Below are 14963 nucleotides of genomic sequence, written 5' to 3' on the forward strand. Positions count from 1 at the left end.
TAACATGTTCCCTTGCTGGAGTGTTGTATATTTCTAATATTTGCCTAGGGTTTGTCGTTATTTGGGCGGGGTGGGCGGTGGAGCCGAGCTGTCTTGAAATCATAGCGTCGAGTTCGGCTCTTCTCACTACTTTCATATTTCCTGAGGGGTTGTTCCTAATGTTTCCATTTCAGCGAGGTCGAAAAGGGATCTCATCTGTGGCCTACTGATTTTGCTCGATTCCTTTTGTTATTCCTAACGATTTTTATGTTCTTTTATTTGCTAGCACGATACAGCGGCTAATCCGCATTTTTCTTTATATATGTCCTTTTTATTAGGGGTGTCCTCCGGTGGAGCCAGATGGTCTACCTCTAATAAATGGTCCGGGCTGAACCAACTACTGAACAATGGGGAGAAGATAGGCATGACGGGTTACAACGGGGACAAAAGCCTGCACTACCTATCCTTCACTACTTTGCGGAGACTAGATAGAATATTTCTATTCTACAGTATTCGCAAATAGGGAATACCCAAAGAGAGAACCAATTCCAAACAATCAGTGTTCGGACAAACAATCAATCAATCAAATGAGGAATAAAATAGGCGCGACGGGTTACAACGGGGGCAAAAGCCTGCGCTACCTACCCTTCACTATCTGCAAAGAGAGAGATCTTCCTGTTCCTCCCTGTTTGTAGGCAGAGAAGATCATTTCAGAGAACCAATTCCGAACGATTAATGTCCGGTCAAACAATCAATCAGTGGGGGATAAAAATAGGCACGACGGATTACAACGGGGGCAAAAGCCTGCGTTACCTATCCTTCACTATCTGCAAAGACTAAACAGAGTATGGCGACTCTGTGCTTGTTTGCAAATAGAGAATGATCCAAAGAGAACCAATTCCAAAACAATAAATGCTTGGATAACAATCAATCAAATGGAGAGGGAAGTAGGCGCGACGGGTTACAACGGGGGCAAAAGCCTGCGCTACCCACCCTTCACTATCTGCAAAGGGAGAATACTCCTATCCTTCCCCGTTTGTAGACAGAGAATCTCTCAGGACAAAACAATCAAATGGGTAATACTAGTATTTTCCAATGACAATCAAACAATCAATTCGCAATTTGTCGTGTTTACACGACCTTACCCGGACTGTATGGACAGTTTCTCGTCTTCCGTTTCCAGCGCCCGATCGTCCTCTATTCTCCGTAATTGCTGTGGCACTCCTGATGGTTCCCAGTCAGGACCGTAGATCACTCGAGAGAGGTCTGCTCGGAACCAGTGAAGTTCGGATGATCGGCTGCCAGACAAGGGTCTATCGGGCAGGAGCTCTTCCCGATCGTTGCAGTCGTTCACTCTGTCGTTGGGACCTCTCTCACTGGATCCACGTGTCGCTGATGGGCCCCACGTTTGGGACGCCAATTGTGGAATCAAGGGTTCAGGCAGGTCAGGTCGATTACCCCTTTCCCATATTTGCCCGGCGTTAGCCGCTTCTCACCCAACTCACGATTACCAAATAAAGAGGCAGGCACTGGAGACTGGAAGGCAGGAAACAGGAGTTTATTTCCGACGGAACAGAACACGTCAAATCAGACAACAGGGTATCTTCTCGAGGTGCTCTAACAAGTTTCTCTACGGCTCCGTCTTTTATACACAGGTTTATGATGCACAAACATTCCTTATTGTAATAAAGACACTTTGAAGTACGAAAAGGCATGTTTGGAATCCCAGCTTCAGGCCTATTCCCATACCGGTCGCTCTGATGTTGTTTTCCCCTTCCAAATGTAACATGTGATTGTAATCTGCAGCCGGACATTCCAACAGGACACGAGGGCAAGAGGGGTGGTCAGATCTAAGGTTGGGCAGGCGATAAGATCACGTTTCGCTATGCGGGGCCGGGGGGGGGGGGTACATCCACGAGACCTAGGTTTATGACATGGGACTGGGTCGAGCGGCCAGGTGTAACCGGGGGGGGGGGTCATCAGAAGAGAGGAAGAGTGTTCCTGGGAGGAATGCAGGGGTGTCGGTCAGATCTAGGGTGTGAAGGCCTTGATTAATCACCGCTCCTCTGATGTGAGGCGAGGTCCTACTGTAGGGAGCAATAAACTGCATCTGTTGGACTAGGTGATGGCCTGGGATCAGGCCGGGCAATCGGGCAGGGAGGAAGAGGTTACCAAAAGGGCCTGTTCTATGGGTAGGATGAAAGAGAGAGGGGGCAGGGGTTCAGCACGGAGACAGGGTTGTGTTTAGAGGTGCGTTTATGGCCCGAGCAGGAGAGACCGGGGGCTGTCGGGGCGCGGGGGAATACTCGCGAGGCTGGGGAGGGGGGGGGAGAGAGAGAGACGCAGGTTATTGGCAGTGGGCAGAGAGGTCATGACACACAAAATGGCTACTATCTATGTTCGTGATGGGGCCTAAAAGGGGACAAGATGGCGGGGCCACTGTTTCGTGACTTTCGCTTTACCTTCAACAGTGGCGAGGGTAAACACAAATGAACGCCGCTTATGTACATATACATTGTCGTTTTCCACATGATTAACACTCGCCCATGGCAATTCAGGGCTTAGAACTGAAGGGCCCAGGTCTGACACAATCAGTGACGTTGCCCCTGGTTATGAGGAGTGGAGCCTTGAGGTGTTTTGCCAAGCTGAAGAGGTCACACCGGCAGGAGCTGTAACATCTTCAGCCCAGAAAAGTTCAGCTCAGCCAGCCAGGAACCTGCACATTTTATGCACATTTTATGCATGCAGCCTGAAATAAAAAGTGTCTTTCAGGCTGGCCATTGCTTAGCCTGACACTCATCATTTAGGCAAAAGGTGAGGGGTGTGGCCCCTTAGTCCATTAGGACAGTCCACAGCTGGCCTCTTGGATTCTGGGACAGGCACACATCAGGCAGTAAACATTCGAGGCTGTAGGGCCCATGTTGGGCAGTCATGTTAATAGAGATAAGTTGATATATCAAGCATTCGATTTTACAGAATACGACTGTGGACAGAGGAACAATTGCTTCTTACAATGGACAAAAGAGATCTGGCAATGCCCATATCAATGACAATGTTTACTTTACTTGATATTGCATTACACTTTTCTTCCGCTGGATTCTTTAGGGGACAATGGTGAGGGTGGGTTCCTTGGTCATTAGCGTAAATTAAATAGGGGTCCTATAGTGTCTTTCAGTATGGCTGTTGGTGGCCAATAACTGTTTAGCACACCCTCAATAAGAAGGTACACTGACAAGAAAGATATAGGAGGTGTTAACAGATACATAACTTACCAGTAATATAAATTCTTTCATGACCTAGTCTTCCTTGTAACAATGTAAGGGAGCCATCGTGTCGCGGTGGGCCATTTCAGCCTGATCAAACAGTGATACTACACACAATTATACAGGATAGTCGATAGATTATTAAGGCATCAGAAATAAGTCTGTGACCTCTTTCTTAAAATCTATCTAGGGAGGTCAACCATCACTTCAGTTGATGTTGACTTTTAGGGCCTTGATTTCTCTGTCTTTTTGGACCTTGGTACAAGGAAAAGCAGAAGCTGATGGAGATTCTTTCACTAACTGTGTAAGCTTAATTCGCTTGTACAAGACGGTGGCATGCTGACTCAGCGATTTAATTACTCGCCCCTGAGGAATGCGGTGATCAGCATGTCACAAGTTTGAATTCGAACTATGCCAACTTGGGGGCTATTATCAAGAACGACGTTAAAAATCATCGCCGGTTTAGCGGCAGAAAACTGCCGCTAAAGCGGCAATAATGGGCTTGATAATATGCCCTGGAGAATTCCAATAGAAGTCCATGTTCTGGTGTGAACATGGGCTTCTATTAGAATTCTCCAGGGAATATTATATAATAAATTTGAAACGGTGAAAATTTTAACGCCGTTCTCGATAATATGCCCCTAAATCTTCAAGCTTTCAAAGGACAAAGGATTGAGTAACCGGGTAGTAATAAAATTAGTTACTTTGGCGTGCCTAGAAATAGGGCACGAAGTGCATGAAAAAGCAATCGACCATTATTAGGTTTGCAGATTTCGTGGAAGATATTTGGAAACATTTTTAACTTTGAATAGTTAACTAGACCACAATACTGCAAATGTTTCAATTTGTGTCTGCTCGATGGTGAAATTACGTTTTTTTCTGCATTTTTTGCTGTGTACATTAGAACCTTTTTCAGAGAGATTCTAAATAAGGGCAAGTGTACTGTTCCATCTACTCATCATACACAAGGTCCAATTAAATAAATGAAACATTTTATCAATTTACTTGTTTCTTTTAATGTAAAAGGCAAGAGAGGACAGGCATCCACCTACGTTTAAACAAAGTTTAAAACATATTCGTTATTAATTACATTTTCACCGCAGCTTGTCAGCATGCTGTTCAATCTCGTTCTGTCCCTTCGATCGTTACCAGATTGTTTATATTTTCAAAAGCTCTTTATTTTTCATGCAATTAATTGGTATGCAGGCTTTTTTTTATTAAGCGCAAGGGTATGTAATAGCAATTTCGTAGAAATGACACTGGATGATCATCAACCAGAGAGATAATCTAAATTCGCAGTCCACTGCTGAGTGTCTGAAATAAAAATAATTTAAATTTTAATTACAATTCTTTGCAGAAATCTTACCTCTGGTGCGATTCAAGTTTTCCAATCTTGGATAGAAACACTCACACATATTTGAAAGTTCAATTCAGTCATCTGCAATATTTTCAGGCGACATAAAAGTGTTTAAAAACGATGAATAATCATAATAGGTTAATACCACGAAGCTGCATGGACAAAGGTTAGGGAGGTTCACTAACATCAGATGCTTCCTGCAGACTGCAGCCACCGCCCAGCACATGTTTTAAACAATAACTAACTTGGGTACAGCCCTTGCAATTATATTTCCGTCTTAATGCTGATGTAAGCTTTGCGGTTCTTTTCTCCAAAATGTTATCTCCCAGCCATATTTCAGACGATGCTATTCAAAATCGGGAATGCAAAATCCTGATAACCTATGGAAGGATTGTGCTGCGGAAATAAGCTTTGTTGGTTTTTATTTGTTTTTAGAAGCACCCTGTAGATTGATTGAGGTCGTTAAATAGATTTGTTGTTTGTTAAATAGACAGGGAGGCGTACAGGAAAGGCCTGTTTACCAAAGCGCTCATAGATTCTCTGTTCATGGTACAGCCTTTTTAAACGAGGCCCTGCAATAACTGTATAGATGGAGGGCCCCCAGGTGTAGAGTATTGCTGTAAATGCTCTATTTATCTAAAGCAATTCAACATTTATACTAAATTGTCAATCCATACTGTATCTATGTACGTTTTGATTACTTACTGTGTTCCCAGTGCTCGTATTCCATCTAACTTTTCCCACTATTTAATCATGTGAGGTAAATGTATCTGCTACAATGCCAGCTCGCTGTCCACTTGCACAACCCGCGACTCCACATACATATATAGGCAAAATGGATTAAGGATATTCCTCAACGTTTGCATGACTGGGAGAGAGCTATAAAATATGTCAACATGAAGGATAATGAAGTAACAAACAGCAGAAAGTAAATATTTTGATCTCTTCATGGAGACTGGCTAGTCACTTGCTAAATTTGGTCTCGCAAACTACCAATAAGCCTCCATTTTCAGAGATCTCAGGAGTACATATCCCGTTAGTGGTCTGTAGATAAAATTGGGCCATGACAACTCTTTGAAATAAAGTGTTTCCTTTCATGATTGGCAAGAGTGCTGAACGGATATATGAGGGAATAAAAAGAAAAAAAAGACTATGGCATGGGACTTTGCAGCAGAGAAGCACTACCCACTGTATCATAAACTAGTGGCAGTCCAACCTCACCCATATGTAGACTATGAAGAATAATCAAAAAGTGAACAGAAGATTGACTGCAAAAGTCTCCGCCACTGGCAATCACCAGGGCCATATTCCAGTTCATTATTTTTTCCGATTGCGCCACTACAGTAAACATTACTTACCACACATGCGATGCAATGCATGCCATTACAATGTGGTCTTTACAACGACTGCATTGTTACATCGCATACCATTACAACGCAAGTTGGAACAAAGACTTGCTGTAGGGAGTAGAAGGGGTTGGATTTAAAATCCAACAACTACCCTATGGTTGCACTAACTGGAGTTGAAATAATAAATTATACTATTCCAAAATCCAGCACACCCCCCACAGCAAGTCTTCCTTCCAACTTGCATTGTAATGGTATGCGACGTAACAACGCGGTCGTTGTAATGACCACGTTGTAATGGTATGCATTGCAAAAGCATGTGATGTAACATGGCCTATCCCGCCACTACAGACAGTAACCACATCAGTTCTGGTTCTGCTTCAATTGGAACAATCCATCACAAAATGCCATGCCCCGCCCCCCTGAATAGGAACACAAGTATCACTGAACTGGTTTAAGTCTTATTAGACCTCCTCAGTGAGGTACAGTATGGATTCAATGACACAGCAACTAAATTTTTTAATTCTGGGCATTCACTTTAACTAGCAAAGAGGCACAAAACCGTAGGCCCAATATGAAAGCATGGGTAGAAAGTTAGGAATTGGAGGAGGTAGATTGAACTGGATTAATGCGGTAACTGGTAAGTAATTGAAGCATTGCCTCCTCATCCACATGGGTGTAATTTAGGAGTTGACCAAACACAAGGAGATGATGGACGGAGCGCTGAAACTTTTCAGACACTCACCCCCAGTCACAGATCTGGGTTGAATCCATCATTATTCTTTAGCTCACTTCGCCACCTCTGTTCAGACTCTGCTATATGCAAATCAGTGTTGACCCTGCGCCTCATGGGAACAGTCCAGTCCAAATGTAGGAGTTGACAGGAGTCGCAGCGATTACCTCTGGCTTGCCCCTTGCAACCCCTGGTCTCTGAGGTGAAAAAATCAGTGCCAAGAACGCTGGAACTATCGACTCGGATCGCCATGTGCCCATTTTTATAAAAGTAATAGATATTAATATTGCTTTATTTATTAATAATGTAACACACAATGGAACACCAAGAGCTAAAATGAGACCTACACCTACAGCTCAGGTAAATATATACTTTTAAATTAATATAGTTAGGGTGCTTAGTGACTAATTTTGCTGTTTTCTTCTTCGAACACTCATATATTTATGATTCTTTCTCTTTTTCCGGGTCAAGGTTTCTTGATACAGAATACATTCCTGAAGATTTGTTTATATTTTAAGCTTTTTATTGCACATGATTCTTCACACACATCATGTTTGCAGATTCTGATTTTCAAATCTATGGTCCATAAAACTTCAGCACTTGTTAGCAAACACGTGTTTCACCCTACACATAGCTTTTTCAAGGCTAAAAAATGTAACATATACTAAGCCAAATTATGTATTCTTAACAAGAATTTTTTTACACCTCTTGTGAACTTGTTTAGTTCTTCGAAAAGAGAAATAAGAATATGGTGCCTGTGAACTCTTGTCTTCAGGGTTGTGATCCTGCTCTAAAAAACACATTAGTTTTAAAAAGGAAAATGGAAAAGCTCTTGAACCCTCTCTCTCGAGATAGATTGTTCTCTTTTGTATATTTAAAGAGAAAGAAACAAATTAACATGAGGAAATACAAGGCTAATGTCTTAAGGCAATCTTTTAAACTTTTAAGTGTTAGGGGTTCAATTGCTAAAAAATTAGGCTCAGTTAACGACTAATAGCACATTAAGTTAGATTGAGATTTTTAGGTTTGTTACCTTGTCAAATGTAAGGATGCAAATACCAATTCCTGTATTGTGTCCATTATATTTATTTATCCGAAAAGAAAATGTGTTGAGGTATGTGTAAGACATCATTTATTTATTTAGTTCACTTATAGAGCGCACAAATCACCCCATAAGGTCATCTCAGCGCTGGGGATACATAAGCGAATTTAGGAAATTTGTTTAAAAGAGCAATGTTTTCAACAGTTTCTTAAAGGCCAGGTAGTCTGTACATTGTCGCAGGGGAAAGGGTAGATCATTCCATAGGCGTTGGGCAAGATGGTAGAAGGCCTTACCACCTTGTTGAGAGTTTCTAAAGCGCAGGACTGAAATAAGGGCTTTGTCTCCTGAATGGAGGGGTCTGAGAGGCACATAGTTACCAAATTTGTCATTGAGATAACTTGGGCCTAAACTGTATACAGCTGTATAAGCCATACAGCATATTTTGAAATGAATCCTTTTTCGTATGGGTAGCCAATGTAATTTCTTCAGCAAAGGTAGGGAGGCTGTTCTTGGGGGGGCATTTATGTCCCTTTTGTTAGCTGAGGTCAAAAGCGCGTTACAGTAGTCTAAGTGGCTTAAAATCAGTGCCTCAAACAAGGTTTTCCTCGAAGACAGTGGTAGGAAAGGGAAGACTCTTCTGAGCATGCTAAGGCTATGGAAGCAGGTTCCGATAGGTGAGTTTTTGGTCCAGTCAGACTCCAAGATTTTTCAACACTAGTTTGGGGCATGGGGTGGAACCTAGTTCCTCTGGCCACCAAATAGGCGACCATGTCACAGTGGCATCACCAAATAGCATTATCACAGACTTGGTAGCGGTCAGTTGGAGAAAATTCATTTTTATCCATTCCGCTATAGATTTCATTCCTTCACAAAAGATGGCTTGAATATTAGGGTTGGATTTTTCAAGTGAAAGGAGTAGCTGGGTGTCATCAGCGTATGATATAGGGATGAAGCCCTGTTTTCTCAACAGTCTCGCCAGGGGTGCAACGTAAACATTGAACACGCTAGGGCTCAAGCATAAGCCCTGTGGTACTCCCTTGGTAACCTTGGTGGCCTTAGAGTGGTAGGGGCCTAGGTTAACGGTCTGTGTTCTGTCGGATAGGAAGTTGGTTAACCATTTCAGAGCTTTCCCTGTGATGCCTATGTCACCTAGTCTTCTGAGTACAATTTGGTGGAATATGGTGTTGAATGCTGCGGAAAGGTCAAGCAGCACCAAAAGCACCGCCGGACCCTTATCCAACAGCATCCTGTTGTTGTCCGTTACTGCCACTAGGGTAGACTCAGTGCTGTATCTGGGGGGAAATCCAGATTGTGAGGAATCTAGGCTGGTAGTGGATTCAATAAAGTTGGAGAGATGTGTATTAATGTGTTTTTCTAACATTTTGGTGTGGAGGGGAAGGAGCGAGATGGGTCAATAGTTTTTTACGTCTTCCGGTGAGATTTTGAGATTCTTTTTAATCGAAAGTATCTGTGCAGCTTTCCAATCCGGAGGGAGGGCTCCTTCCTTCAGGGAGCTATTAAGAATATTACAAATGGGGTCGACGAGCTGTTTGGCCAAGGTGGCAGTTAGTTTAGCAATAAAGGACTTACTACCTGCTTTGGACAAAAGGTTCAAACTCCATTAAGCGTGTTCTGCAATAAAAAACATTTTTCTCCTCTCTTATGTACCATGTCCTGTTGTCAAAGGGACTCAGTACTATTCATGTGTATGCAAGGAGCCATGTCTACTATGTGTGCTATACCAGATCATCAGGGTTTGTCATGTATATGTCTCAGTAAGACAATAAGTCAGGCTATATAAAGAAGAGACAAAATTGTTCAGATTGTTATACAATAAAATAAACAGACTGTTCTCCATAACGTCCTCTGGCATAACTAGACAAGGTGGAGGCGAGTGCCAAAGAATGGATCTATGGTGGCTTTTATCAGAGGTCACTTGTTAGCAGTTCATTCTGAGTTGTTGATTTAAATACTGGCCAACCAGTAGATGTTGGGGGTTCACCCATTATCACATCAGCCAATTTTGTAATTCAGCGTCTTTGTTGAGACATTGTTTTACTGTATTGGATCAATCATATCACTTTCCCATTTGTTTAGGGAGGTTTCCATATCACCGCCCCCCGGAATTCTGTTTAGAATTTCAACACCATAGAAGGAGAAAATTCTGTGATGTGGGTGAAACTTTTCAAAGTGTTCAACTAATGGTAGTTTCTGGTCTGCTTTTCGGTTATTGTGATAATGCTCCTGAATCTGGTGTTGGAGGGGTCTTATAGAACTGCAGATGTAGTTTTTTCCACATGGACAGGTTATATTGTACACCACATATGTACTCTCACAGTTAATCCATTCCCGGATATGAACTTGCTATTGTTTTTGGAGTATTTTACAGTTTTGTTTTGCCGTAATTTGCAGATAAAGCAGTTTTTACAAGTATAGAAGCCCACAGGTTTTGCCAAAAAAAGTGTCTTTTTTTCTCCTTTTTTCCTCAGAAAAGGAGTGACATAACTTCTGCTTGAGATTTGGTGCTCTTTGAAGGTGATTTGGAGGAAACGTTTGATCCTGTCTTGCAATCGTATATAATGTGTTAAAAGTTACCAGTATTTCCTCAAAGTTTTTCTTACACAGCAATTGCCATTATTATAGTCTGTGAAAAACTGGAAAGCTGATGTTTTCATTTCTATTTTGTGTGAGTCCTGTGGGAGTTTATTTCTGTCCAGTTGACCAGTTTCATGCATGGCGTTGTCCAGGTATTTTCCATCATAACCCCGTTATTTCAGCTGGCTATTGAATTTGGTTGCATTTTTGTATATAGACCTTTCTTACTGCATTTTCTTCTGGTTCTTTAATATTCTCCTTTTGGCATATTGTCTATTGCGGTTTTGGGATGGCAACTTGTGGCATTCAATAGGGAATTAGCTGCTTTTGTCTTTCTGTGTATACGACTATGCAATTTGTTTTGGCCAATGTAGAGGGTTAGGTCCTGAAATTTAATTTCTTCCATGGAAGTGGAAGAGGTCACTGAGATTCCTCATTCTTTGCCTGATAATAATAAGATTTATTCTTGAAGACTGTTGTGGATTGTAAAAAAAGGGCAGATCATAATACAGGGGCGCCCTCCCATGTCGGTGCATTGGCTGAGTCTAAAATGCTGAATAGGATCACAGATGGGAGGTCAGCCAGCCCAACACCAAAGTTTATTGACTTATCCCATGATGCCTACCCTTATGTAATTGACTAGGGTAATGTTCAGTCACTAACACAGTCCACTGAAGAATCCACATCCCAGTTGGAAAAAAGTCTCCCAGGGGTTTGGTAAGAAATTAAAGTTTAGTCTAAGAAATCCCCTAGGACTTTTTGATGGTCCATAGAGTTCTGTGCATTGGTCCCTGCCTAAATCATTTGAGGGGGGCTGTGTGATGGTAAATTTTAGATCCTCTCACTTGGCAAAAGATGGACTTTTTGACAGCCAACTGTCATCTTGCCAAATTAAGCCCCTGCAGCTTGGCTTTTTCTACAGACACTTAAGTTCCATGGTGCATTTTCTGAGTGAACATTCTGAGCCCTGGTTTCAGCATAATTATCAACCTGAGCACAGCAACTCTAATCGGTTCGCTCTCTTCACAGACTTAGGGCCTGATTTAGATCTTTCCAGGATTCCCGTTGTCCCTCCATGGCAGCAGATACAAGTACTTTGGGTGGCTCACAGATTCCGACCTGCCGTATTTAGATGTAGGCTAGCTGATTCGCCGTCTGCTTCAACAGACTGTTTTCAATTGCATACGCGGCTCACCTCCTTCGACTCAGTGGACTCCTATTCAGGCAAACATAACCTATTTAAAATTCACAGTTGTGCTGGCGTTGTCCTAGCTGTGGATTTATGATGGAGTGAGTCCGTTGAATGGCGCATTCAACATTATACTATTCCTGTGGTTTTGGATGAATGCTAGCGTCACACACCTGATGTGTTTGTGCTAATTGTTGTCACATGCATACCTCCAAGTGTCACCTGGAGGCCCAGAGCACTGGTGGTGTTTCTTCCAGCCTCCTTACCACTATATCCTTGGGAGGAGACAGTCTTGCAGATCCTACATCCTGAAGGCCTGATAGAAATCCCTGGTGGAGTGGAGACTGGTAATTAAGACTTTTGAATGTGTCTTTAAACATACATGTAGTTTTTGCTTTTAAATTAGTTTTTTCTAATGCTTTTGCCCTTTTTTAAACATATAGCATAGCAGTCTCCTCACTCAATCCAATTCCAAACTCCAACTCCAATCCCAACCCCACTCACTTCTTTGCAGACACCCACTCCAACAGACACAAGCGGCACAAACACGCACACATAAACATACGCACTCAAAGAAACACAAACACACAAACAACATACATACACTATTGAAACTACACCCACAAGTACAACACTCACAACCACCACAACCACACCAACCACCAAAACAACACACTCATTAAAACTAACACACTTACACAAAGCACACAACATACACAATAAAACACCAACCAAAAGCAAACACACACACTTACCAGACCATCAAACACCAGCCACAAAACACACATCCAAACCTACACAACAAACTCCAGACCCACATGCAACTGCCAAACATACAGACAAAAGAACATCTCTCACTTCAGCACCATCTACCTCCAAAAACCACTCCTCTACCAGCCTTCTTGCCCTTACTACTTGTTTTCTTACATTGCTGTATTAATTGCATTAAAAGTACATGAGAGACTTTTTTTGTTGATAATCAATTTTATTGATTTCCAATGAGTACATATGCAGCAATGAGAACACAGTCAACTGTTGCACAGCGAGCAGTACACAACACCAACAGATGAAATGGGGGGGGGGAGTAAGTCCCCCACATACATAAGTCCGACTAGAAATAACAAGCGACAATGTCCACGACCATGTCTGTAGGGAAGCTTCAAGAAGTTCAGTCTTCTATCATCCGACCCATTTATCCCACACCCTTCGAAAGATTTTAGGGCAGACACGGGCAGCACACATGGGGCGTTCTTGCGCTGCACACCAATCTACCCCTCTATGCCACCGTGTCATGGAAGGTGCCAACGGATCCAGACAAAGGGGTGCAATATCTCGTTTAGCTACCATCATACATGAGAGAATTGTCACAATAATAATTTTACAAATTTATTTTAAGTGTTAATGCAGGTGTGTTTATTTTAACGGAATAATTGAAATCATAAACACATATGCATTATACATAAGAATACAATAGTATGTAAGCGGAATTTAAAAATGCATGAGTCCAGAGGAGACAATTCATAAGAAAACAAGTAAAAAAGAAGCTTACCTTTGATTCTGGCAATGAACGGAGTTGATGTGCTTCGTGGTAAAGTAGCTGCAGCAAAGGAATGACAAAAACAGAGGTGGAAAACAAAAAAGTTAGTTTCTACCTCATTACTTTTCAATACCACCAACTTAGGTTTAGATTTTTACCTACCACAGTGTACTTGATGGAAAGGCACATCACAATTGGACCTGTGGAAATATTGGCTGAACTGCCTTTGACAACGCTTTTGCCTATGACACCGTTGATGTAGGAGGAAAATTCTGGCAGAGACCACGGGACTCGGATGGACTATCATCCATAGACCTGCCAGCATATAAATAGAGTGGGCAGACCGGCTAGTAGGCAGGCAAAGAACCAGTCAGAAGAGTGAAGGTGGGACCAAATCTGCCAAGATCTAAATCAAGCCCTTAGATTCTAAGGACTGACAAGATAATTAAATCCTTAACCCTTCTACCTCTTAAGTTCCATTCTGTGTTCAGAAAGATGGGGTTGCAGAGCTTTGCAGTACAAACATTAATGTGGCAATTTGGAACGTTGCAAGAGTTTCTTTCAATTTATGTGATGATTTCTGGCAGTGCTTTATACTCAAGTTTGAAATTTTGATTTTGCAGGAAACATGGACCACAAATTACATCTATAGTGTGATTCTAAAGCCATGATCAGACCCGGGCAGAATTATAATTCCGCTCACAGAATTGGAGGATTGGTGACTCCACATTATTATTGTAACGTGGTGTTCCTGCAAAATTTCCCACACGATGTTCCCAGGAACAACATGAGGCTCCATCAAGACGTGGCAAATTACTGGTAATCACAGATACTTCCAGTAGCATTTTGTAACTTTGTCGGTCGCAAGCATTTGGGGCTACTCTAAAAACAGCTAAATCAACTTAAAAATACCATTTCGAGGGACGAGCCTACTTGAATGGATGGTTCAGGTAGTCCTTTAGTGCATAAAGCATTTTTTTTATTTTAGCTTTTTTCGATAGGAAGGAAGTGCCACAGAGACTCTAACTTCCTCTTCCTGTCCAGAAGAGCTTTGTTCATCTCCTGGTCACTTTTCATTTGGATTTCAAGATGAAAGTATCGCTCTCTTTGTTGGCAATTCCTGCTTCGAATATAACATTGGATCTTAGGACTTTGTTTTTCTAACATCAGAACAAGTAAGTTAAATAACTTTTGGATAACAGTGTAGTTTCATAGAGGGCATGCGCCAGTATATATTTGTACTTTTTATTAAATTTTAAAATTTGATTGTGCTTGTGGTGGGGGGCGTGGAGTTGCAGTAGGGGCCTATTTTTGCATTCATTTTTTTGCTTTTATAAGGGAACAAGGATGCATAGTTAAGTATATTTTCTCCAGGTTTGTGAAATTTGCACTATTCATTTATTTTACCATGTGCCTGAGTCTGCCCTTGGGCAATCCAGCCAGGACTAAGCATTGGGCACATGACGCATCTGTCTCTGTGGTATATGTTGTTTTAAAACATGTTTTGGCTGTAGTTCACATTTTGTTTTCAGCAAAAAGGAAGACTTTAACTGGAGACATGTCACATGATGGTCGCACTCGGCTAAACGTTCTGAATGTTGCAAGATTGATCAGCCAGGTATATGCACATGAGTCATATCTGCAGTAGTCTTTGCTCTTGCTCTGCCTCTTGATATTCATGACGCTTACCTTCTCCTTGGTTCTACAATTTTAACATTTACTGTTTTTCATGCAATCCACAGGCCTTCTCTTCTACACAAAAGCACCACAACACTCCTGCTTACCTTACTAGACCAGTTCAGTCTTGCACTAAGACGGACATTCCGAGAAGAAGAATGCAGATGGACCACCCAATGTGGGATTTTTATATAGAATATTTTTTTTTTCTTAACAATCATAATTTTCAGTACTAAATGGGTCCA

Source organism: Lissotriton helveticus, chromosome 9 (assembly GCF_964261635.1).
Source record: "Lissotriton helveticus chromosome 9, aLisHel1.1, whole genome shotgun sequence".
In the NCBI taxonomy this organism is placed as follows: Eukaryota; Metazoa; Chordata; class Amphibia; order Caudata; family Salamandridae; genus Lissotriton; species Lissotriton helveticus.